The 9,151-nt window shown below is 38.1% G+C and overlaps 1 pseudogene; it reads left to right on the plus strand.

The window, feature by feature from the left end:
- The first annotated feature begins 5,536 nt into the window (after positions 1 to 5,536).
- LOC122789820 lies at positions 5,537 to 6,016 on the plus strand (annotated as a pseudogene).
- The last annotated feature ends 3,135 nt before the right edge of the window (positions 6,017 to 9,151 follow it).

The following is a 9,151-nucleotide window of genomic DNA, read 5'->3' on the forward strand; positions in this document are numbered from 1 at the left end:
ACAGGTAATTACAAGAATGATTTTGGTTGTAGGCAGATATGTTTACTGTGCAGTATCTGTGGGAACAGTTTTGATGTCTATTTCTGAGAAGAAAAGGGTAGTGTTTCCAGTGTATGGAGCATGTTATTAAACATAGCTATACAGGATATGTTCAGAAATATTCTGTGCACAACAGATTATTGTTAGAACATAATATACATGCCAAAACTGACTAGTGTTCTGTCAGCCACTGATGCAGAATTGTCAAAAAAAAAAAACCTTATACAAAACTTATCTGAATATGCAAATAGCACAGATGATAGCTTTCTAAATTATACCTTGCTCCACATCTTTCTACAAAACTGAAAACAAAATGGTGATGAATCCCCAAATGATGCAAGTTTATATACCTTTTCTGTATCCCTTAGGCAAATACATACATATTATAGCATGAATGTGTGGTTAATTACCTAATTACAGCTCCATGTGTAATATTAATACACAACTTGTGCATGAGGTACTCTTCAGCTGGTGACATGTCACACTGCACAGGCATGACTATCATACCTGAAGCTGCACTATTCCTAAATTAAAAATATATATTGCAAACATTCCTTTGTCTACTAGCCTTCTGAGATTTGTGGAGTGAGTTTTCTTACTGTTCCAAGTCAGACAAGAATTGCTGAAATGAGAAAGCGGCCTTGTGTATGGTACATGAAGGAAACCAAAATCCCTTTATTTCTTGCTGACTACTACATAGACAGGATTCTGGGTATATATATGATGGTCCTTTTAAAAAGGCAGATGCCATGTATAACCTGATGCAAACATTAACAAGGGCTTAAAGGTGCATTTCATTCTATACAGGACTGCAGGCATCATTATGAGGACTATAGGCAATGCCATCCTGGCCTCTTCTACAAATTTGAAGAAGAGGTTAGACAAAATCTTACGGAGTTGCACTGTTAATCCTCACTATGAAATGTACTGTAAACATATATTTAAAACACTTTTTCATACTGGTTTGCATACTTGTCATTCAAGTAGTTATTGGTGCTGATTGTACTGATGTGTACTTTTATCTTACAATATGTCAGGAACAGACACTGAATGAGGTAGGCTGCTGCAGAAAGCTGCAAGGACTGAAAGCACTTTAATAGCAGGATGGCTAGAATATGATTTACAGTGTACTGTATATGGTTTGTGTCACACTTGCCAACTTTCCTCACTGTGTCCTCTGTGCTGGTCAGGATAAAGAGGTAGATGATCTTCAAGCAGTACTAACACAGCCCACTGCTGGTTGGATCAGTGATTGGGATGGGACCATCTCTCCAGAGAAGACTGAACACCGATCTCAAACAGACAGCCCTGGTCTATTACCTATGATGGTCATACCTCTCAACATCTGAGTGTTAAAAATCATAGCATTGATCCTTAAAAATCATTGTAGAGGAGCATTTTTTTATTTTTCACAATAGTAGTTCTTCCTGTTGTTGTGTCTTTCGGCTTTTCCCGGTTAGGGGTCGCCACAGTGGAACTCCGGTCCGCTAATGATTGATAGTTGATTTTTACGTGCTGAGTTACCAGCCCTGATGCACAACCTTCAACGAAGATATGCCCATTCACGCATGTCTCTAGACCCTATATAGTAAGAGATAGGACTGTTTGTACAGTGATAGGGAATTTTTGTACAAGCTCATTTATCTAAAAAGGTATGTTGTTGGCATAAGGTATCTGGCTCTGTTCTTGGTCAACCTCAGGATAAACTCTATCCCTACATGTGAACAAATACCTGTTCATACCTTACACATCCTTACTGTACCTTCTTCACTCACTTCCTTACTACATTTGCTCCGTTTCCCTTTCTTGACTCTCTTTCTAAATATACCGAAAGCCTTATTTTTTTCTCTCGCTTCATATTGCAATTCCTGTTTGTATTATGCTAACTTACCTTAAATTTCACTATAAAGTGGCCAGAATTTCTCTAAATATTTTATTCATTGCCGTATAAATTGTATCCATTCTTAACCTTTCACACCATGTTTAATTTGGTATAATTATTTAAACTGTAAATGTTTTTGTATTATTTTTGAAGACAATAAAATGATTGTTCTTAAAATGCTTTTGCAATACTTTTGAGCTTTTTTCCCCAGGCCTCCAGTGAAAATGGGCACCTACCCACTTCCAATAATCAAATGTAACCAACTAAATAAATTATTCACTTAACAAGGTCCGACTTTATGAGTAACTTAATAAATCTATGAGGCACAAGGTTAAATCTGAGGGCCAAAATCATAGTGCTATGCCTAAACTATTTTTTTACTGACATTCGTTTTCCCGGAAAGTCTAACTGGGCACAGCTAACCTTCTTTCCGGGAGGCCCGGGTACAAAAGCTTCAGGGTATCATATGAAATGCAGTCAATAATCTAAATACATTTTATAATGCAGTTTCAGTGAATACATAGCATAATAGTCAGTATAATAAATTGTGTTGATATTCACAGACATTAAATTTATAAGCCTTGTGTTGAGACTTTACAGCTAGAAGAGTGGTGTATAAGATAGGGAGGAGTAATTTAAGAAATATAACAGAATGAGGTTGTTAGAGGAAATGAGCAAGTCAAGTGTTAACAGAGAGAGAATAGTAATTTGGTTGTGCTGATTAGAAGTAGGTACAGTCGTTTAAGAAGTACAATGAAGGGAGGCATTAGAAGGGGATAAGCAGGTTAAGTGATTTAGTGTTTTAAAGGGAGGTACTAGGAAGCTGATGAAGGGTGTTAGAGAGCTACATCTTAGATGAAGTCAAAAGACAGAGAGAAATGTTTTAGTAATGGTTTGAAAAGATGAAGGTATGTGATAGAACTGAGTGATATAGGAATTTTATTCCAAGTTCTAGTTACACTGTTGGAAAACAGAGTGACACCAGCAGACCTTTGTGCTTTGCAGATGTCAAGCAGTTGTTAACTATTTGACCAAAGGGGGCTGTTTGGAAGATAGTGTTGGAGTAGGGGGTCTAATTGCTGGACAGGCAGATTGAGTATGGATGATTTTCTGGTTTAAGGTGAGCTGAGTAAAGATAGGTGGTGAGGAAGCTTGAGACAGCCAAGTGTTTTTAGTGCTAAACAGTGGTGGGTCTGGTAAGGTTTGCTGCAAGTGAATCTGGTAACTTTGTTATAGCACTCCTCACGTTTAGAACTAAGCGAGGCTTGCAGGTTGGTCATAATTAGAACTCCATATAGGAGAGGAAAGTAAAAGATTAAGTGTTTGCTGGAGTTAGCTTGGCATACACTGTAAGGGATTTCTTTACACTATGTAGGGTGTCTAGTTTTTGATAGATTCTCTTGATGCTGTTGTGGATATGCAACTTAAATTTAAGATTGTGGTCAATTATGTCAAGTAGTTGTGTGTGTGGTGTAACTTCAATCATGGTATTTAAGGAAGACATTTTAAAAGTTGTTTTGTGATGGAAATGGGATTCTGGAAAAAAAGATAAGTAATTCATTTTTTGGGATTTAGTAGCATGCAATTATCCTGTAGCAAACTTTCAAATGAGTTAAAGGCTTCTTCAGTAATTCTCTGAAGATGTATTAGGTTATTGGAAATGCATATTAGGGTCAAATCATCAGCATATTGCATGAGGAAAGCTTGCAGAGAGGATTTATGTATATTGTTAGTGAATATACTAAAAAGTAGAGGGCTGAGAATGGAGCCCTGTGGTACACCAGTAGTGAAAGGAAGGAAAGGAGGATGGTAGAAAAAGTGGGGAGCTATTTAACTGACTAGTATTGATCAGTGAAGTAGTTAAACCATAGCAGTGTAGGCTGTGATAGCCTGAGGAAAGGCGATTGGTAGAGGAGTTTGGTCTGAGATTAGATCAAAACTGAAAGATATCAAATAAAATCCTTTCAGAGGCTGTATGTAACTTGTCTCTGTATTAAAACAGACTCCCATGTAAACAGCCTCCCATGGCTTTTCACACAAGACTACATACAACCATCCTCCACACACCCGATCTCAAACAAAATATCACCCTTGTAAAGCCACAAAATGCAATCCTAAAGACAGACTATATAAAACTAATAAACAAAATCCTAAAACCAGAGTATCCTGTCACTATAATCTTATAATACATGGGGACATTTATCCCAACCCTGGCCCACCTACACCCAATAACATTCACTCCCCTACCACAACCCCCACAGTCAAGCTACCCCAATTTATTCCCACTAGTTCCCTCTTAGCATTTCACCTAAATATTAGAAGTATTAACAATAAAATTCCCAACCTGCATGCCCTCCTAGCAACCCACTCTTCAGACAGTATGTGTCTTACAGAAACCTGGCTTAAACCAACTACTACTAAGGAGATATTACCACCAGGCTATAATATACACAGACTAGATGCACCAAAAAGAAAGGAGTTGGGATAGCAGTTCTTTGCAAAAATACTCTGCTAATAGAGAAACCATACAACCACCCAATTTAATATTGCAGAACTCCTCATAACCAAATTACAGATTAACCATAACAAATGCCTGAACATCATCTGTGCTTACATTCCACCAGGTAACAATATAAATACCTTAGAGGATATCCTCTATTGGTTATCCACTACCTATCCCCAAGGAACCATAGTTCTTGGTGACTTCAATACTGACTGGCACTCCTGCTCCTCCAAACCCCCCCATTACCCCTATAAACTTATCTGGGTTTAAGCAGACTTTAACCTCTCCCACAAAGATCAACAAACCAACCAACAAGGAAAGTATCCTATACTGGATATTAGTCAATAACCACCCCAGCTGTACACAGCTGGTACTCTCCCTGATGAGCTTAGTGATCATCTATGAACTTATATCATAAAACACAAGGCAGGCACCCCCCCCCCCACCAGACCAAATACAAAAAACACTTGGAAACAGGAAGAACTTCAACCCTGCTATTTTCCTAAATGAATTAAAGGCAGTTGACTGGTCAAAACTAAAAAAATCTATCATTAGAAGAGGCCATAGCCTATTTTAACACTAAATTCCTAAGTACCCTTGATTCCCATGCTCCAGCACGTACTAACAGCACCATGGCTCACAGAGGATGAATACCAAGTCAAAAATCAAAACTAGAAACAGAATATGGCCCAGCTGGCAATCAACTAAAGCCCCACTTGACCATTTAAAATACCACCAATTCAGGAATGAAACAAAAAAAATCTACTACATAAAAAAGTTACTACTAAAATCTCCTACATAAACTTCAAAACAACCCTCAAAAGTTCTGGGCAGGCTTAAATCAGCTTCTTCATCCAGGTCAGTCTACCACCCCAACACCTGCAAACTTCACCCATAATTCTCCAGAGACCATAGCTGGCGCCTATAATAAATTTCACTCAAACAATCCAATCCCTAGCAAATAAACTAACCCGCACAAATTTCAACCCCACCTCCAATCTACCCAGTAATAACCCCCAATTTAACTTCCAACCAATTTCCACCACTTATCAAAACACTAATAAAAAATGCAGCTTTTGACATAAAGATATTTTTTTAAAGTGTTTTGTATAATGGCTCTGTCAGTTGAGGATGCACAGACTGCTAGTGCTGTTTGTGAAAAAAATCTATGCAGATGTTGAGGATAATGGGGCTGATGTGTTAAGTTGAATGTTGAAAGAAAACCATCATACTACTTTAAAAATTTCACACAGCTGCAGTCTATTGCTGAGATTGCTTCTGCTAAGGAGATTGCAGCCCTGGCTGAAGTTCGAGTCCATGGGAAGAAAGTTTTCTCAGCCTTGAATGATATGGTACCACACTTGACCAATGTGGATGCTTTAAAAGAGACCATTAATCCTTTAGCCAAGAAGCATGCTGCAGAACTTAAAGTAGATGTGAAGGACTTTGGGATAATAATTGAAAATCTGATGGATTTTATTGGAGAGAAGCAAGGTGCAGATGCCAAAACAGCCTTTAAGAAAGTCACAGAAATAATATATGAAGAAATAAAAAGCTGCATATTGATACACTGCGTACTCAAGTTTGAATAAAACATTTCCAAAGCTGAAATTTGGTCTGAACTAAATGGACTGAACTAACAAACTGTATGGACATCTCTCCATCTTATTTATGAGCTACTGCCCCTCAAATAATTTGCCCTATTCTGTTTATAACTAGTCTGTTCTCCTGTGCCTTACTCATAACTTTGATTTGGGGATCCCCTACATTCTTCTGAATACTTTTTTCTTCTTGCAGTGTTTGGTTTGAAAAAAAAAAAAATTCATCCAAAGGGTGGGGGTGGGGGGGAATTAATCTTATTTGTTCTATTTTTACCTATCATGCATGCTAAAGTTACCATTTAACTGTTTTGTCTGACAAATCTGTAACTAGCTAAATGTTCTGTTTATTACTGTCTTATGAAAAAAAAAAAAAAAAATTCATCCAAAGGGTGGGGGGGGGGGGGGATTCATCTTATTTGTTCTATTTTTACCTATCATGCATGCTAAAGTTACCATTTAACTGTTTTGTCTGACAAATCTGTAACTAGTTAAATGTTCTGTTTATTAGTGTCTTATGTGGAACTTTTCTCCACGGGCCTATACTGAAAATGGACATATATCCAGACTAACCCGGTCAACAAATGTAAAATAAATATATAAATAAAACATACTACCCTCTCTGCCAACCTCATCCCTGCAGATTACCTACAAATAGCTTCAGAGGCCATTGCATGCACCATATCTATCCTGATCAATAGAACCTTATCCAAAGGTGATACCCCCTCCCTCTGGAAAATATCCCACATCACCCCACTCCATAAAGGTGGAAGTTCCACAGAATTATCCAACTATAGACCCATTGCCATTCTTTCCCAACTAGACAAAATAATGGAGAAATGCCTACACAAGCAACTAATGCAATACCTTATACAGAAGAACCTACTGTCCAACTCCCAGCATGGCTTTAGGCCACATCACAGCACCACCTCTTCCCTCCTTTCCTTTACTAACACCATAAACTAAAACAGGAATGACAATAGGCCATCTTCTGCCCTCTTCTTGACCTATACAAAGCATTTGATATGGTCAGTCATGAATTCCTCATTCTCTCTCTAAAGTCAGTTTCTCTGAATAAGTACGCAATCCAGTGGTTCCAGTCCTACCTGACTGGCAGACAACAGGCTGTATTATGGCAGGGCAAACTGTCCAGCTAGCTACCTGTCACTCTTGGTGGCCCTCAAGGCTCCATATTAGGACCACTAATCTTCTCTATTTTCATCAATAACCTCCACATTGCCATCCCTAAAGTTACCTTCATTCAATATGCAGATGATTCCAATCTCATCTGCTCAGCCACCTCCCCATCCGACCTGCAAATCTTAACCCAAAACACATTTAACACTATTGAAAACTGGCTCTCCAACCAACCCCTACTGCTGAACCCCAGTAAAACTAAACTTCTGCTCTTTACCCCCACTAGGAGATACACCCCATTTTCATTCTCTGTCATGTCTAATAATGGTACCACTATCTCCCCAGATACCCATACTAAGCTTCTAGGGGTTATTATATATAATAATCTTAAATTTGACCTACAGGTCAACAAAACCATACAGACCATCAATAAGAAGCTTGGATCTCTGTATAGAAATAAGTCATGTTTAACCCCACTGGCTAGAACTGCAATTGCCCGGTCACACCTACTCTCTACTGTTATATATGCCTCTCTTGTACTCTCAAACCTTAACAAATCTGAACTGAGTGAGCTCTCCCACAGCTACAACCATATCGCCAGATCCGCCACTGGCTCCACCTATAGAACCCATCACTGCCAGAACCTGAAACAACTAGAGTGGCTAGAACATCCAGCTTAATTCAATCAACTCTTAAAATTCTTTACCACCCTGAGGTTACCCCCTCACTTATAAATATTATAAAGCCATACAACAACTTGATGTCAAAACGATCGGCAAACAAACTACTGGTCCAAGCCTACAAAGCTAATAACTCAGCTGGTGAATCCCTGTTTGCCAGCTTTGTTGGCAAAACCTGGAATTCACTGCCAAACTATATAACCATTCAATCCTTCATAAGTCTTTTCAAAAAAAGCTTCAAACAGTATTTCAAAGTGAACTGGCTTTGTCCACGTACCAACTCTGATTAAGCTATAAAATGAAATCATATCTGAATAATATCTTAACGTTTAATACTCAACTACATTCTGTACCAATCTGATGATTTTTTGCTTTAATGTGTCAGACCATGTAAATTGTGAGTCCCTATTGGGAACATTACTAAACTGTTGTATATAACTCCTTGTCTTACATTTTTTATGCATCTAACTTGTGTAATCTTTGTAACATTGTTAACTGGAGCTTTTCTCCCCGGGCCTCTGCTGAAAATGGACATATATCCAGTCTGACTATCCCAGTAAACAAATGTAAAATAAAATAAATAAAAGCTTGAGAGAGACCAAGGAATACAGAGGAAACAAGTTTGCCTTCATTTCTGGCTTTAATAGCATCTGTGAAAGTTAAAAGACCACAGTAGTGCTATAGGTGAGTCTAAAATCATGCTGTGTGGGGGTGAAGAGCTTTTCCTGAAGAATATTTTTATGTTGCTGCTTGTGAATGCATTTCTCCAGAATTTTTGGCAAAGGGGATGATATGATAATAGGTCTGAAATTGGTTATATAAGATGAGGTTCCTCCATTATGAAGGGAGAGGGTGAAGAATGTTTTTCCATATTGAAGAAACATACGGATTCCTTACTAGATCTGTTAATTAGAAGATACACAGAATAGGCTATGGAACTGGCAGCCAGCTTGAGGTATTCTGCTTGGAGATTATCTACAGAAGGACAACAGGATTACAGTTTAAGTAGCAACAATTTGATGTAGGAGGTTGGGAATGGTTTTAGGGTGAAATAGGGGTACTTGTTCTTGAAGAGAGGGCATGCCAAGATTATTGGGAGGAAAATCTTTAGTAAAGGATTTAATGCTTTCTATAAAAATGTGTGTTATCGTGAGCAGCTATTTCAGAGGGAGTGTTATTTGTGGCAGGATTAGGAGTGGTGGATGTTCCAGGGTGACATTCATTATTAATAGAAGACTAGAATTTTTTTAGGTATGGAATAGTGATTTAGTAAGGGGTTACTGAAGTAGATTTTTTTTCTGTGATGATCTGT

The sequence above is a fragment of the Protopterus annectens genome, chromosome 15.part0, assembly GCF_019279795.1.
Source record: "Protopterus annectens isolate FY-2018-M chromosome 15.part0, PAN1.0, whole genome shotgun sequence".
Taxonomy (NCBI): domain Eukaryota; kingdom Metazoa; phylum Chordata; order Ceratodontiformes; family Protopteridae; genus Protopterus; species Protopterus annectens.